Here is a 6,000-nt window from a genome sequence, read left to right as displayed (position 1 = left end):
TGAGGGTGGCTCCTCTGAGGCTGTGCCTGGCCTTCTTTGTGCAAAAATCACAGCATTTCTTCTCGGTTTTCCTACTGTAAGACTGGGAAGGCAAGGGTGGTGATGCATGGATGTGCCTGCGATGTTTAATGCTCTTAAAAATGCACCCCTGCCTGTGTCAGGCTTTCGATGCGCCTCCTTGCCTGTGTGTAAGAGGAGGGATGCCTAACACACACAGAACCCCCACAGCAGGTGCCAGCTGCCCGTGACTCGTTTCCCAAATGGCTTCACATCACCCTGGAGTCCCACCAGCTGCTCGGTTGGTCTGGGAGCCCTTGGCTGGGCAGCACCCACTTGGCAACACAAGCCAGAGGAAGGTGGGAGTCCCGCGGGAGCTGCGCAACCCTGTGCAGATACCCGTCCTTCGCAGGATGACGAAGAGCACCCAGCGCAGCGAGGTTTGCGTGCAGCTCTCAGCTCAGACGCTGCTCATCACCTTTAATTTGCACTGAAGGGTTGCTAAATCCAGAAATGAAGGCTGCTTGCTAATTAGTTTATTCTTTAAAGCAGCCTTTCAGGAGCGACTAAATCATCCTGGAAACGCTTCCTTCTCCCAGGGCTGCAGAGGGATGTCATTACTTCATTAGGTCAGCTAATGGAGCTAGAAAAAACAAACCCACGTGTGCACTCCCTCCTTCACATCTTCTGGACAGCAGGGAGATCAAAGACTGGGTGACAGCGTGCAGTGTCATGGGCTGAAAGTGGTGGCTGAGACCAGCCTTCCTCCCCGGTGCTTTCATTAGAAATAAGCAGCAAAGGCTCCTGCGGGGTGGTGTCCCGGACCTGCTAGAGACCCACACGCTGCAGCCCTGCTTCCTCCCGGGGCATGACACATTGCTCCTGTCATGAGCGTTTTGAAGAGCAGACTTGCCAAGAAATCACATGAATTTCCAGGGCTACTTGGGATTCTGTGGAGAAGTGTAAGAAATTTTGTGAAAGTCTGTGGGCAAATTGTGTATTTGAACAAATTCTGCAAATGAAATACGGTGCCATGCAATTTTTAGTTCTTTACTGGTTTTCGTCTCATTTTCTCTTTTTCCTCTGCCCTACTCTCTCCCTTCCTTGTCTCCCCAGGGGCATGTGGGGCAGCTGCAGGAAAGCATGTCCTCAGGGAGCAGGGGAGCACCAACTTTTTAGCAGGTTTAAGGGGGTTTTTTGGTTTTGTTTTTTAAAGTTGGAGAATGTTGCATAAAATAAGTTTTACCCCCAAATTCTTCCCTTTCAAAATGCCAGTATGTGGCTACCTGCCACTTCAGAATGGTGTTTGTAACTGCTCCCAGACCTCTGCTAGCTCTGAGTGATTCCCCCAATCACTACAAAACAGTCCCATTAGAAACGCCTCATCCTCCCAGCGAAGGCCTGGGATGGCAGAATAACTGCAGGTCTTGGCCTTTCTAACTTCACCAGGCGCCTTTTCGCAGCGTGAGATGACGACGCTGTGGTTGCACAGAGGGATGAGGCTCCAAGAGCATCGCAAGGCCAGGAGGCACTCAGCCCCTCGTACATCCCCGGGTGGGAATCCTGGCAGTGCTGGACCGGCAGAGAAGCTGAGATGTTTTCCCTCTGAGCAGCCTCCTGTTGTCCTCTGGGAAGTAAAAGCTTGTTTTAACTGCAGTGCACAGGAGCTCTCAGGTGCATGGCAGAGCCCTGCACCAACTCCCCAAAGGCGTTCAGCTGCCGAGGACGGCTTGCGAAAGCGTCCCGGTGCCTAGACATGCCTGCGCATACCTTTCATTAAAGTCTGTTTGCCGTGTGACACTGCCTAAAGCTTTTGTGTGGGCAGGGAGACGTTCTGTGCCAGGCACGCTGCCGTTTGGGCCTTGGGCTGTATCCTGGCAGCTGCCCTCCACGCTCTGACACGGACCATTTTCCACCCGGATTTTGGGTGCTGGATTCAGCCGCTGGCCCCGGGAAGGAAGGAGCCGGCATGCACAGCAGAGGCAGGAGAGCCAAGCTGCTTGCTGGGCTGTGCTCGGCATGCTGGAGCTGGGGAGCAGAGAAGAGTCCACTCAAACCCATGGGGAGTCAGGGCCGTTTTCCTGCAGGAAGCTGGAGCATGGGGAAGGGGCTGCCTTCCCTCTGCCCTGGAGGTTTTAGAGCTGTAGTTGGTGAACACAGACCTGGCTGAGGAAGTCCTGAGCCCCTTGATAGCAAAATGAGACGACACTTAAAAGACAGAAGCCTTCCCGAGCTGCTGTCATGCCTTCAAAACACCATTGGTTTCTCACTTTGGTCCCTGTGCCATTTCGGTGTAGACCTATTTAATTGGCCCTGCAGTGCTCCTACTTGCCCAGGCAGGCTCAGCCGGGGATGATGGTGCAGTGTGCCCAGCCTGCCCGCTCTGAGCCTTCTGCAGTGTCACCAGAGGGAAAAGCTGCTCAGCCGGTGCCTGGATGTGTCCCACTGGGGCTACGTCTGTGCCCTGGGAGGGCTGGGAAAGGTGCTAGCTGGGGGACTATGGGGTAATGGAGCGTCCCTGCCCAGATGCCGTGCGGGACAGCCCTCCTTCCAGCCAGCGTAGAGTTAGCCGGGAGTGACACCTTGGGCAACCATAGCTTTGGGTCCCTGCCCTCTCCATCTTGTTCTGCTCCTGGCTGGAAACATGTTTGGGAGGACTGGGGGCAGCAGGCAGGGAAGAGGCAGGTGCCTTACAGGCCTCCCCGGGGCTGGCAGAGATGCTGACATAAAAGCAGGGGCTGATGTTACCCTGAGAGCCCACAGCATATTGGGAACATTGAGGTGAGGCTGGAGAAGTTAGGTGGGAAGGCTGCTCGTGACTGACAAATCTCTCCACAGCATCCCAGATGGTTTGTGCCACCAGCTGAATAACGCCCAGAAGGGCATCAGACGGGGGTAGAGGCTGCAGGACGAGGCAGAGGCTGGCAGCAACATGGCCCTGGGGAAGAGCAGCTGGTGGCTGGGATGCAGGGAGGTGAGGATCACCTGTGCTGCATGGGGCAAAGGGGCATGGTGGGGACAGACGTGCTGCCAGTGTGTGCTCTGGGAGAAAAAAAGCCAGCTGGTCCCTAACTGGGGATGGTTCCTGGCAAAGCCACTAGCTGCTGTTTTGAGAATATTTCTCCTGTTGTTGCATTTGTTACTGCTGGATGTTGTTACTGTCGCTATTGAACCTGCAGCCTCTCAGGCTGTGGCACACTGATGATCGTGACTCCTGCTTGTCGGGAGCACCGAGCTGGTGTCTGGGATGAAACGTGGCCCCATTCCCACCTGCTGTCCTCTTGCTGCAGTTTCCTCATGCATTGGCTTTACTGGGTGCCTGGCACAGCAGATGGGGGTCCGTGGGCCTCTGGTGAGGCATGGGCACACCTGAACCCGAGAGCCTGTGCATAGGAGATGGTGTGGCGCATCCGCCTTCGCTCCTGACCCTGTGACAGCCCTTGTGTCCACCCCGAGGGAAAAAGAAAGTGGCTTCGCCATGGCGGAGACCAGCCTGGAGGCATCCCGCTGTGTGCTGGCTCTATGGCCAGGGCAGCCGCCCTGCAGAGCTGCAGGCGAGTTATCAGCCGGACGCTCCTGCTGCTGCAATCACTGCTTTTGTTTTTTAATTGGGTGGAGAGGGGAAACCCAGCATACCCTTTCTTACAAACAAGAGGGATTTATTATCCAGGGGCCTAGCTCCCTGAATCAGACTAATGAAGCTCCCACCCTTCCCTCATCGCTTCTTATCGTTATTGCTGAGCTCTCCATGGAAACAGGCTGAGCATCGTCCCTGCGAGCCGGCAGCCGCCCCAACAACCCCAGCTTTATCAGGGTCAGGGTAGACGTATGTGCCAAAGGCTGGTCTCCGAGTCGGCACGAAATGGCTCAGGGTTTCCACTGGCGGTGCTGCTGGCCTGACCCAACCTCACCGCGAGTCCCATGGGGCAGCGTGGGGACGCGTGCCATGGGGCAGCTGTCGTGCAGGCGTGGCTGGAAGAGCTCGGTCTTAATCAGTGGAAGGTAATTAGTGATTTCCATCCCATTCCCTTCACCACAAACACCGCATGAAAAATCTGCCATTGATTTAAACCTTTTAAAATGTTTATTTCAAAATACCTCTGGAGGGTTCAGAAGGGCGGTTTTGAGTTCCTGCCTGCGTGGTTACAGCTTGCAAGAAAACCCCACTCTCTAATTCCTTGAGGCTCCAACAACAAATAATCCAAGGAGTGAAGTGCTGCTTCCCTGTGCAGCGTACCTGACAGCAGCCTAGCCCCAGCCCCGCAGACGTGACTGACTGCAGCTGAAGGTTTTTCCTCTCTGGCTTGGCTGCCGCCATACCTTGAACTGTGCCCCTGCCATCATGGTGACCACTGACAACTTGTGCCTGGATGCTGCTCTGAAGGCAGAGTCAGGCCCTGGAGCAAGCCCTGTTGAAGGCACAGCTTCTGCCTTGCACGGCTGATGCACAGATCTATGAAAAACGGAAAGGAAGGAGAGGTTTTTTTCAGAGCTAGAGACAGCAAGGGGATTTCTTTTTGTTCTCTCCTGAAGGCTCTCTGGAGGACAAAGGGAATCCATCTTCCCTTCTCCTCTGGACTGAGGGCACGTGGATCTCCAGTCTCTTTTTCCTTCCTTCCTCTCTCTCTCATCCCCACTTCTTTAAATGGCGGGGAAGGGCAGGTTTCCACAGCTGGGGACCTGGGGGATCTGCAGTCTCTCCCAGCTGGGCTCCTGGTCACCTCCCTTCACACCAGCTTCCTCAGCTGCCAAGCCCTGTCCCCTCCACAGACTGCGAAGATTCTGGGTGCTTAAGGGACAGGTCGGCCCTTTGCTTGTAGGTCCTTTAAAACTGCAGGGCAGGTTCCTGATGCTCTTGGATGCCCAGCGTTGCTGCTTCACTAGGACAGAACGGGAGAGCTATGTGGTGAGGACTGGACTGTGCCGAGTTTCAAGGGATTTCCACTTTTCCCTGTTTACTCCCTGGATTGCCTTAAGTACATCAGTGATGGCATGTGACCCCTGCAGACCCGGGGAGTGAGGAACACCGGGGCTGCCTGAGGTCCTGCCTGCTGCCAGCAGCCCTTGCCAGTCCTGATAACCTGGTCCTGCCACCAGCCCAGCCCAGAGCTGGTATCTCCACCGCACCCAAACCAGCGTGATGGGGCTGCCATTCGGGAGCCCTGACCTGTGCGAACCTCCAAGCCTCCACTTGAACCCGGCTACAGATGAAGGTGATGATCCTCCTCCTGAGGCGGGATAATTACTTGCTTGGGCCTTCCTTGCATGCTTCTTGGTCCATTGCTCTCAGCAATTAGCCCTTGGGAGCGGCTGGGGAGTAGTTTCTCCTGTTCGTTCTTTCTCATGGGAGTTTCACATCAGAAGCTCTTCCCCGTAATTTGCTCTGATGTGTGTCTTTGCCCCAGCTGAACCTGTGCGGCAGCCATAACCTCACCTGCCCACATGTCAAGATGAATAAAATGCCGGTCCTGCCATAAAGCCAACATCCATGGTGGGTGTAAGGGTCCACAGAGCTGAAGGTGCGTCTCTTCCCTGCTGCTTGCGAGGCACCCTCTGCTTTCCAGAAACAGCTCTTCTCATCTTCATACAGCAGAGGTACCTCTAGTGCCCAAATAATACCTTGCAAACAGATGCAGTTATACATGCTAGTGTTATTTTTTTTTTCATCCTGGGAGAATTAATGATACATAAAAATTAATTTTGACTAAGAACTGGTGTGTCACAAAGTGTTTTGGATTTATTTTTTTTTTAAATGAGGGAAAGCGAAGCTACCCCAGAATAATCCCAAGCTTGTGCCTGAGCAAGTCCTCTGAGCAGGTGAGGAGATGAAATCAGAACTCCTGCCACAGGAGCAGGGGAAAACGAGGCAGGTGGAGGTAAGAGGAGGTCGAGCAGGCCAGTGCTGGAAGGATAACGTGCAGTAGGACAGGGACCTCACATCTGGCAGTTGTGGTCTGCAGTCATGGAGGGGTGCCAGGGATCGGCTTGGGGACCCTCTCTCCT

The sequence above is a fragment of the Accipiter gentilis genome, chromosome 10 (genome assembly GCF_929443795.1).
Source record: "Accipiter gentilis chromosome 10, bAccGen1.1, whole genome shotgun sequence".
NCBI lineage: Eukaryota > Metazoa > Chordata > Aves > Accipitriformes > Accipitridae > Astur > Astur gentilis.
The sequence above is the reverse complement of the archived record's forward strand: the minus strand, read 5'-3'. Positions refer to the sequence as shown.